The sequence below is a fragment of the Lolium perenne genome, chromosome 5, assembly GCF_019359855.2.
Source record: "Lolium perenne isolate Kyuss_39 chromosome 5, Kyuss_2.0, whole genome shotgun sequence".
Classification (NCBI taxonomy): domain Eukaryota; kingdom Viridiplantae; phylum Streptophyta; class Magnoliopsida; order Poales; family Poaceae; genus Lolium; species Lolium perenne.
Window position 1 is genome coordinate 157,332,364 of NC_067248.2, and position 6,481 is coordinate 157,338,844.

The 6,481-nt window shown below is 43.9% G+C and overlaps 1 long non-coding RNA gene across 1 annotated transcript; it reads left to right on the forward strand.

Moving 5' to 3' along the window:
- Positions 1 to 273: 273 nt before the first annotated feature.
- Positions 274 to 3,529, forward strand: LOC139831313 (uncharacterized). The gene is made up of 3 exons (XR_011746012.1): positions 274 to 412; positions 2,256 to 2,316; positions 3,383 to 3,529. It is a non-coding gene; the product is annotated as an uncharacterized lncRNA (long non-coding RNA).
- Positions 3,530 to 6,481: the final 2,952 nt, after the last annotated feature.

Consider the following 6,481-nt stretch of genomic DNA (forward strand, 5'->3'; position numbering starts at 1 on the left):
GCGGACGCCCCTGCTCCCGCGCGATCCCGCGCTCCCCAGCGCCCGCCCCGCACGACGCCTCCCCAGCTCCCGCCTACACCCGCGTAATCGTCGCCCGTGAATTAATTTCTGGCCCTGTGCACCGCACCTGGACGCCTCCTACTCCCTATATAAAGATCCCCTAAACAGCCCTCAGCCTCACACCAAAAGCGCTCGACGCCTTTCTCTCTTTACCTCACGCAGCTCTGCGCAGCTGCTGCTCTCTCTATGTTGCACACGCACACTCTCGCAGCAGCACGCCGCACACATACAGCAAAATCACTCGTGATTCTGCACGTCTACATACGGTTCGTCCACGTCTACGTCGCCACATCTTCATCACGTACGAGATCACCGCCGGAAGAACGCCGCGACTCGACGCATCTCTCGCACTGTAATAATTCTATTCCCGCTTTTCTTATCTAGACTGCTCTACGTATCTTTACAATTTCATATCTATAGATCCGCATCTTAGTTTAGCATAGTGGTTCTTGCGTTTAGTTTGTAATTAGATTCTCTACAACTTTCATGTAGGAAGTTTTTCCATCTGAGCAACTTGTTCGGACAACTTTTCGGACACCACTAGGTTTTAACCGCGTATTGTAAAATCCATATCATGAGTTCTACACGTCGGTTTTCGACAAACTTTATACCGTTGGAATCAGTAAAATGCCTAGATCATTCTAGACAATTTGCATGTCAGATTCGCATGCTTTGTTTTCGCGGTATTTCTATGGTCCGCAATATAGTTCTTCCACTATGCAAATCATTTAGACACATTTATCTTGTTCCATGATCACATCTCTCCCATATATTATCCTAGTCCATATTATTGAAATAACAATTGAGTTATTTGAGTAAAGTGTGACATGTCCTATTTTACACTTTTACCTTGCTGTAGTCAGTGGCGTAGCCAGGAATTGTTTACGCCCCGGGCCAAAAACTAAGGGGCCAAAAAATTTGAAGAAAATTACCCTAGTTTTAAGGCATAGCAGAATATAAGCTCTGAAGCTCAGTTGGATAACTAATACGAATTTAAACACTTTATCAATGGTGTTTCTACTCCGAACGTAAGATATCGCAATAGACAATATATGTCACATGAAACAAAAGATGGTACCGAATCAAAGATCTGGTTGTCCTGAGCCTCCCATGACTACATCTTCAATAGTAGAAAAAGTTATCAATTCTATATTTCTATATCGTTTGTTCATCTTTTCCTCCTGTAAAACATAAATCGAAGAAAAATTAAGTTAACCACGTCAAGGCAGAGGAGAGCACGTAAAGGCAAAATCTAAACAATATAATTGTTAGAGGAAATCAAGATTTAGAAGGGGCAGAGGCGCAGAACAACAAAAAGGGGGAATTTGAGGGGAATACATAGCCCAGTCAAGTCGGGGCGCGGTCACGCGGCGAGGCGCTGGGAGGCCGGTGGGCGGCGGGCAGGCGGCGATGGCGGGCGGCCGGCGCTGGAAAAGTGGGTAGCGGGTGACCGGCGCTGGACAAGTGGGCAGTGGGCGGTGGCTAGCTGGGGCTTCGTCGCTGCCTCCGTGCGTATCTGCTGCGTCGCTAGGCTCGATCAAAACGAGCATGTAAGGGCAGGCCTAACTGGGCTGGGCTGCGCCCCAGGCCAACCTCTAGTATAGTAGGCTGGTAATTTTTTCACGCCCCAGGCCATGGCCCGTGTAGCCTGGGGCCCAGCTCCGCCTTTGGCTGTAGTAGTGGGATGGAGATAGTCTACCCCTATCATGTGTTGAACCATTGTTATCCATTAGGATTCGCGAACCAAATCCCAATATCATTCATGCCTATCCAACCTCATGCCATTCAACCTTTCCACCTAGTTTGAACTATTCAACCTTCAAATGAGTTATTTGAGTAGTTCCATATATCATTAGTTCATACCCATTGCTATATATGATCTTGTGCTACTTTGATAAGTGTTGTCACACTATGTCAAATTGCATTTCAGACTATGTGAATGCCATCCACATGGACCATCCTAAATACTATCTATGTTCTGTGTTAACATATTTCTTTCCAATATATCTAATTGAACAATTTCTTTATGAGTATTTAACTTCATGACCTTTTCATTCAACGCCTCAAGACCATACCTTGCAAGCCAAACCTCATGCCACGCCTTAGTACCATAGAGCGTTTTCCAAATTGTTTGTCTTGTTTGATTATGTTGCTATGAATTGTGTGTTTATGTTGTGCTATTTTTTATGTTATAGTTCATACGGAGAGCTACGTGTTTTGATTAAGGGAAGTGAACCCTCTTCGACTACCAAAAAGGCAAGTGACACACCCTCACAAATGTCCTAGATTTTATTCATGCACCGTAGTGATTTTTGTAGTAAGTCTAGGGATATGCTTTGCTTTTGTAATCCCAGTAGATAGCTACTTACACCTGACTATATTTTTTTTCGCCATTGAATTTAGTTGATGCTTAGCTATGCTATGAAAATGTTTTAGTAGTGGTTATGGAAAAACAACTAAATTCAATGAACTACCTGGGTGGAATGTGGCTTGGATTGGATTATGTTGAGTGGTTACACCGGAGTCATATCTATGGCGGTCGTGTGTATTGCACTTGTGGACGGCCACCCAGGAACAAAGAGATAATAGACAACCTTGCTCATTAGCTTACCGTACAACCACATGCTATATGGGCTCTGGCTTGACAGAGTATGTTGTGAGAACCCGGATCCTACGTGACAGATGATGTAGGGGATTGTAGGTTGGTACGGGTCCGTAGAGAAAGGTCTGGGGGATTACTTCGGAAAAGTCTCGTCCTAGTCAACATCTGTCCATTTGAGCAAAATGTGCATCATGGAAGAAGAGCAGACTAGGTCATGTGGGTAAATTTGTACAACCTCTGCAGAGTGTTAAATCTAAGTACTTAGCCATGTCCCCGGTTACGGACAATTTGAGCGAACTGACAAGGCACATGTTCGAAAGTCTCCTCATCCCAACTTCTTAAATAAAACTTGATGGGTAAACAGGGAAATGACAATTGGTGTAAGTGACTATCGGCTAGTAGGTCCCGTGCCATATCTATGGCCTGTGTCTACAGGGGTAGATCGCCCAAACCAAGTTGATCATGGGTAGGAGGATTCACCAGGGATTTACCGGTGGTTTCCAGGTTCATTGATTTCTATCAATGGTACCGCTTAATTAGTATGAAAGAAAATGATTTGACAAATGATAGGAGAAAACTGGCTTTATGCAAATATGCCTGAGCTCTACCAGCCAAATGTACACTTAAGTGTTAGGTCGCCATTTGAGTCCACTATAGTGTCATCTTGCCAATACATTCAAAGTATTGACCATTCGTGGGCTGTAACTTTTCATGTTGCAGATGTTTTGAAAGACGAGTGAGTTACGATGGTTAGGGTTACGAGTCTATCCTCAACATGCTCGCCTGTGGCACATGAAGACGAAGGACTCCATGCTGTCTATGTTTATTCGCTGTGAAACTCTGATGATATGCTAGCCTCGTGCTATGCAAATTGTAATCCTTTATGTAATATCTGGATCATACGATGTAATAAAAACCTTTGTTTCTTGGTATTACATCTTGTACTGTGTGTGCTAGCGATTGATCCAGGGACTAGCACAGATACGCACAGAGATCGGCACCTTAAGAGGTGAGGTCGCTACATATATGCATAAAATTATTACTCTCCACATAAGCATAATCAATTTTATTAGTTGTAGTGGGAGCAAATTCAACGAAGTAACTATCATTATTATTCTCATCATCAAATATAGGAGGTATAGTATCATCATAATAAACTTTATCCTCCATAGTAGGCGGCACCAGAAGACCACTATCATTATAATCATCATATATGGGAGGCATATCATAATCAACATAAACTTTCTCCTCAATACCCGGAGGACTAAAGAGATCATTTTCATCAAAACCGACCTCCCCAAGCTTAAATTCTTCCATAGCATTCATAAGTTCCATGGTGTTCAAAGCATTCATACTAATAACATTCCCATTAGCATGCATAAGTTCCATGGGTTTTTTAATTTTCTCTTCAAACACATCATGTCCTAATTCAAGATAAAGTTCATAAAGATCTCTCATTTTGTTGTTGTCTTCCATTAAGCCTTACTAGTGTAAAACAAGAAACAAAAATATGCAATTGCAGGATCTAAAGGAAATAGCTTCGAGCACACACACAACGGCAACAGAAAAGTACTTAGTTACCTGGGACAGAAGTATGAATGCCTTTTACCTTTCCTCCCCGGCAACGGCGCCAGAAAAGTGCTTGATGTCTACGGGTGCTTCTATTCTTGTAGACAGTGTTGGGCCTCCAAGAGCAGAGGTTTGTAGAACAGCAGCAAGTTTCCCTTAAGTGGATCACCCAAGGTTTATCGAACTCAGGGAGGAAGAGGTCAAAGATATCCCTCTCAAGCAACCCTGCAATCACGGTACAAGAAGTCTCTTGTGTCCCCAACACACCTAATACACTTGTCAGATGTATAGGTGCACTAGTTCGGCGAAGAGATAGTGAAATACAAGTGGTATGAATGAATATGAGCAGTAGTAACGGCACCAGAAAATAGCTTGATGCTACAACTGGCGTGTAGTCAATGGTGGTAATATTGCAGGCAGTACAGATGCAGTAAAACAGTAAACAAGCAACGATTTCAGTATTTGGGAACAAGGCCTAGGGATTATACTTTCACTAGTGGACACTCTCAACATTGATCACATAACAGAATAAATAGATAAATGCTATACTCTACACTCTCTTGTTGGATGATGAACACCACTAATTGTGTAGGATTACACGAACCCTCAATGCCGGAGTTAACAAGTTCCACAATATTCGATATTCATGTTTAAATAACCTTAGAGTGCACGATAGATCAACACAACTAAACCAAGTACTAACATAGCATGCACACTGTCACCATCACACTATGAAGGAGGCATAGATCACATCAATACTATCATAGCAATAGTTAACTTCATAATCTACAAGAGATCACAATCATAACCTACGCCAAGTACTACACGATGCACACACTGTCACCATTACACCGTGCAGGAGGAATAGACTACTTTAATAACATCACTAGAGTAGCACATAGATGAATAGTGATACAAAACACATTGCAATCATAAAGGGATATAAATAAGCACTTCACTATGCTATTCATAACAGTGAATAAGTATTCTGTGAAATATAGCCTAAGAGACCCACACGGTGCACACACTGTCACCTTTACACACGTGGGACAAGGAGTCTCCGGAGATCACATAAGTAAAATCCACTTGACTAGCATAATGACATCTAGATTACAAGCATCATCATATGAATCTCAATCATGTAAGGCAGCTCATGAGATTATTGTATTGAAGTACATAGGGAGAGATTAACCACATAGCTACCGGTAGAGCCCTCAGCCTCGATGGAGAACTACTCCCTCCTCATGGGAGACAGCAGCGGTGATGAAGATGGCGGTGGTGTCGATGGAGGAGCCTTCCGGGGGCACTTCCCCGTCCCGGCGGCGTGCCGGAACAGAGACTCCTGTCCCCCAGATCTTGGCTTCGCGATGGCGGCGGCTCTGGAAGGTTTCTCGTACCGTGGCTTTTTCGTATCGAGGTTTTAGGTCGAGGAGGCTTAAATAGGCGAAGAGACGGAGTCGGAAGGCTGACGAGGCAGCCACACAATAGGGTGGCGCGGCCAGGGCCTGGGCCGCACCGGCCTGGCGTGTGGGCCCCCAGGGCTCCTCTCTGGCGGCTCTCGGGTGTTCTGGAAGCTTCGTGGAAAAATAGGATGATGGGCATTGATTTTGTCCGATTCCGAGAATATTTCCTTACTAGGATTTCTGAAACCAAAAACAGCAGAAAACAGGAACTGGCACTTCGGCATCTCGTCAATAGGTTAGTTCCGGAAAACGCATAATAATGACATATAATGTGTATAAAACATGTAGGTAATGTCATAAAACTAGCATGGAACATAAGAAATTATAGATACGTTGGAGACGTATCAATCCTCCAGTTGAGTTGTTGCGGTGCTTCTGGGCGTTGTTAGGTCCATTCTGGTTCATCATTCTTCTCTTGCGGTTCTCGTTGGCTTGGTGCAGCTTTCCTTTCATCTGGATGGCTGAGTCCACCAGGGCTTCCAAGTCAGCGAACGGAATGTTCACTAACACAGTCTGCATCTCATCATGCAGTCCATTCAGAAATCTTTCCTTCCTTTTCTCGTTGGTGCCGGTCTCATCCGGGGCGTACCTTGACAGAGTAAGAAACCTATCGCCGTATTCCACCACGGACATTCTTCCTTGCTTGAGTTCACGGAACTCGTCTCTCATCTTTTTAATCAATCCTTGGGGCACATGGTACTTGCTAAACTTTAGCTTGAAGTCTTCCGAGGTCATCATCTGTCCCGCGTTCATTGCACGGACGCTTGTCCACCAGGCTCTTGCAGGT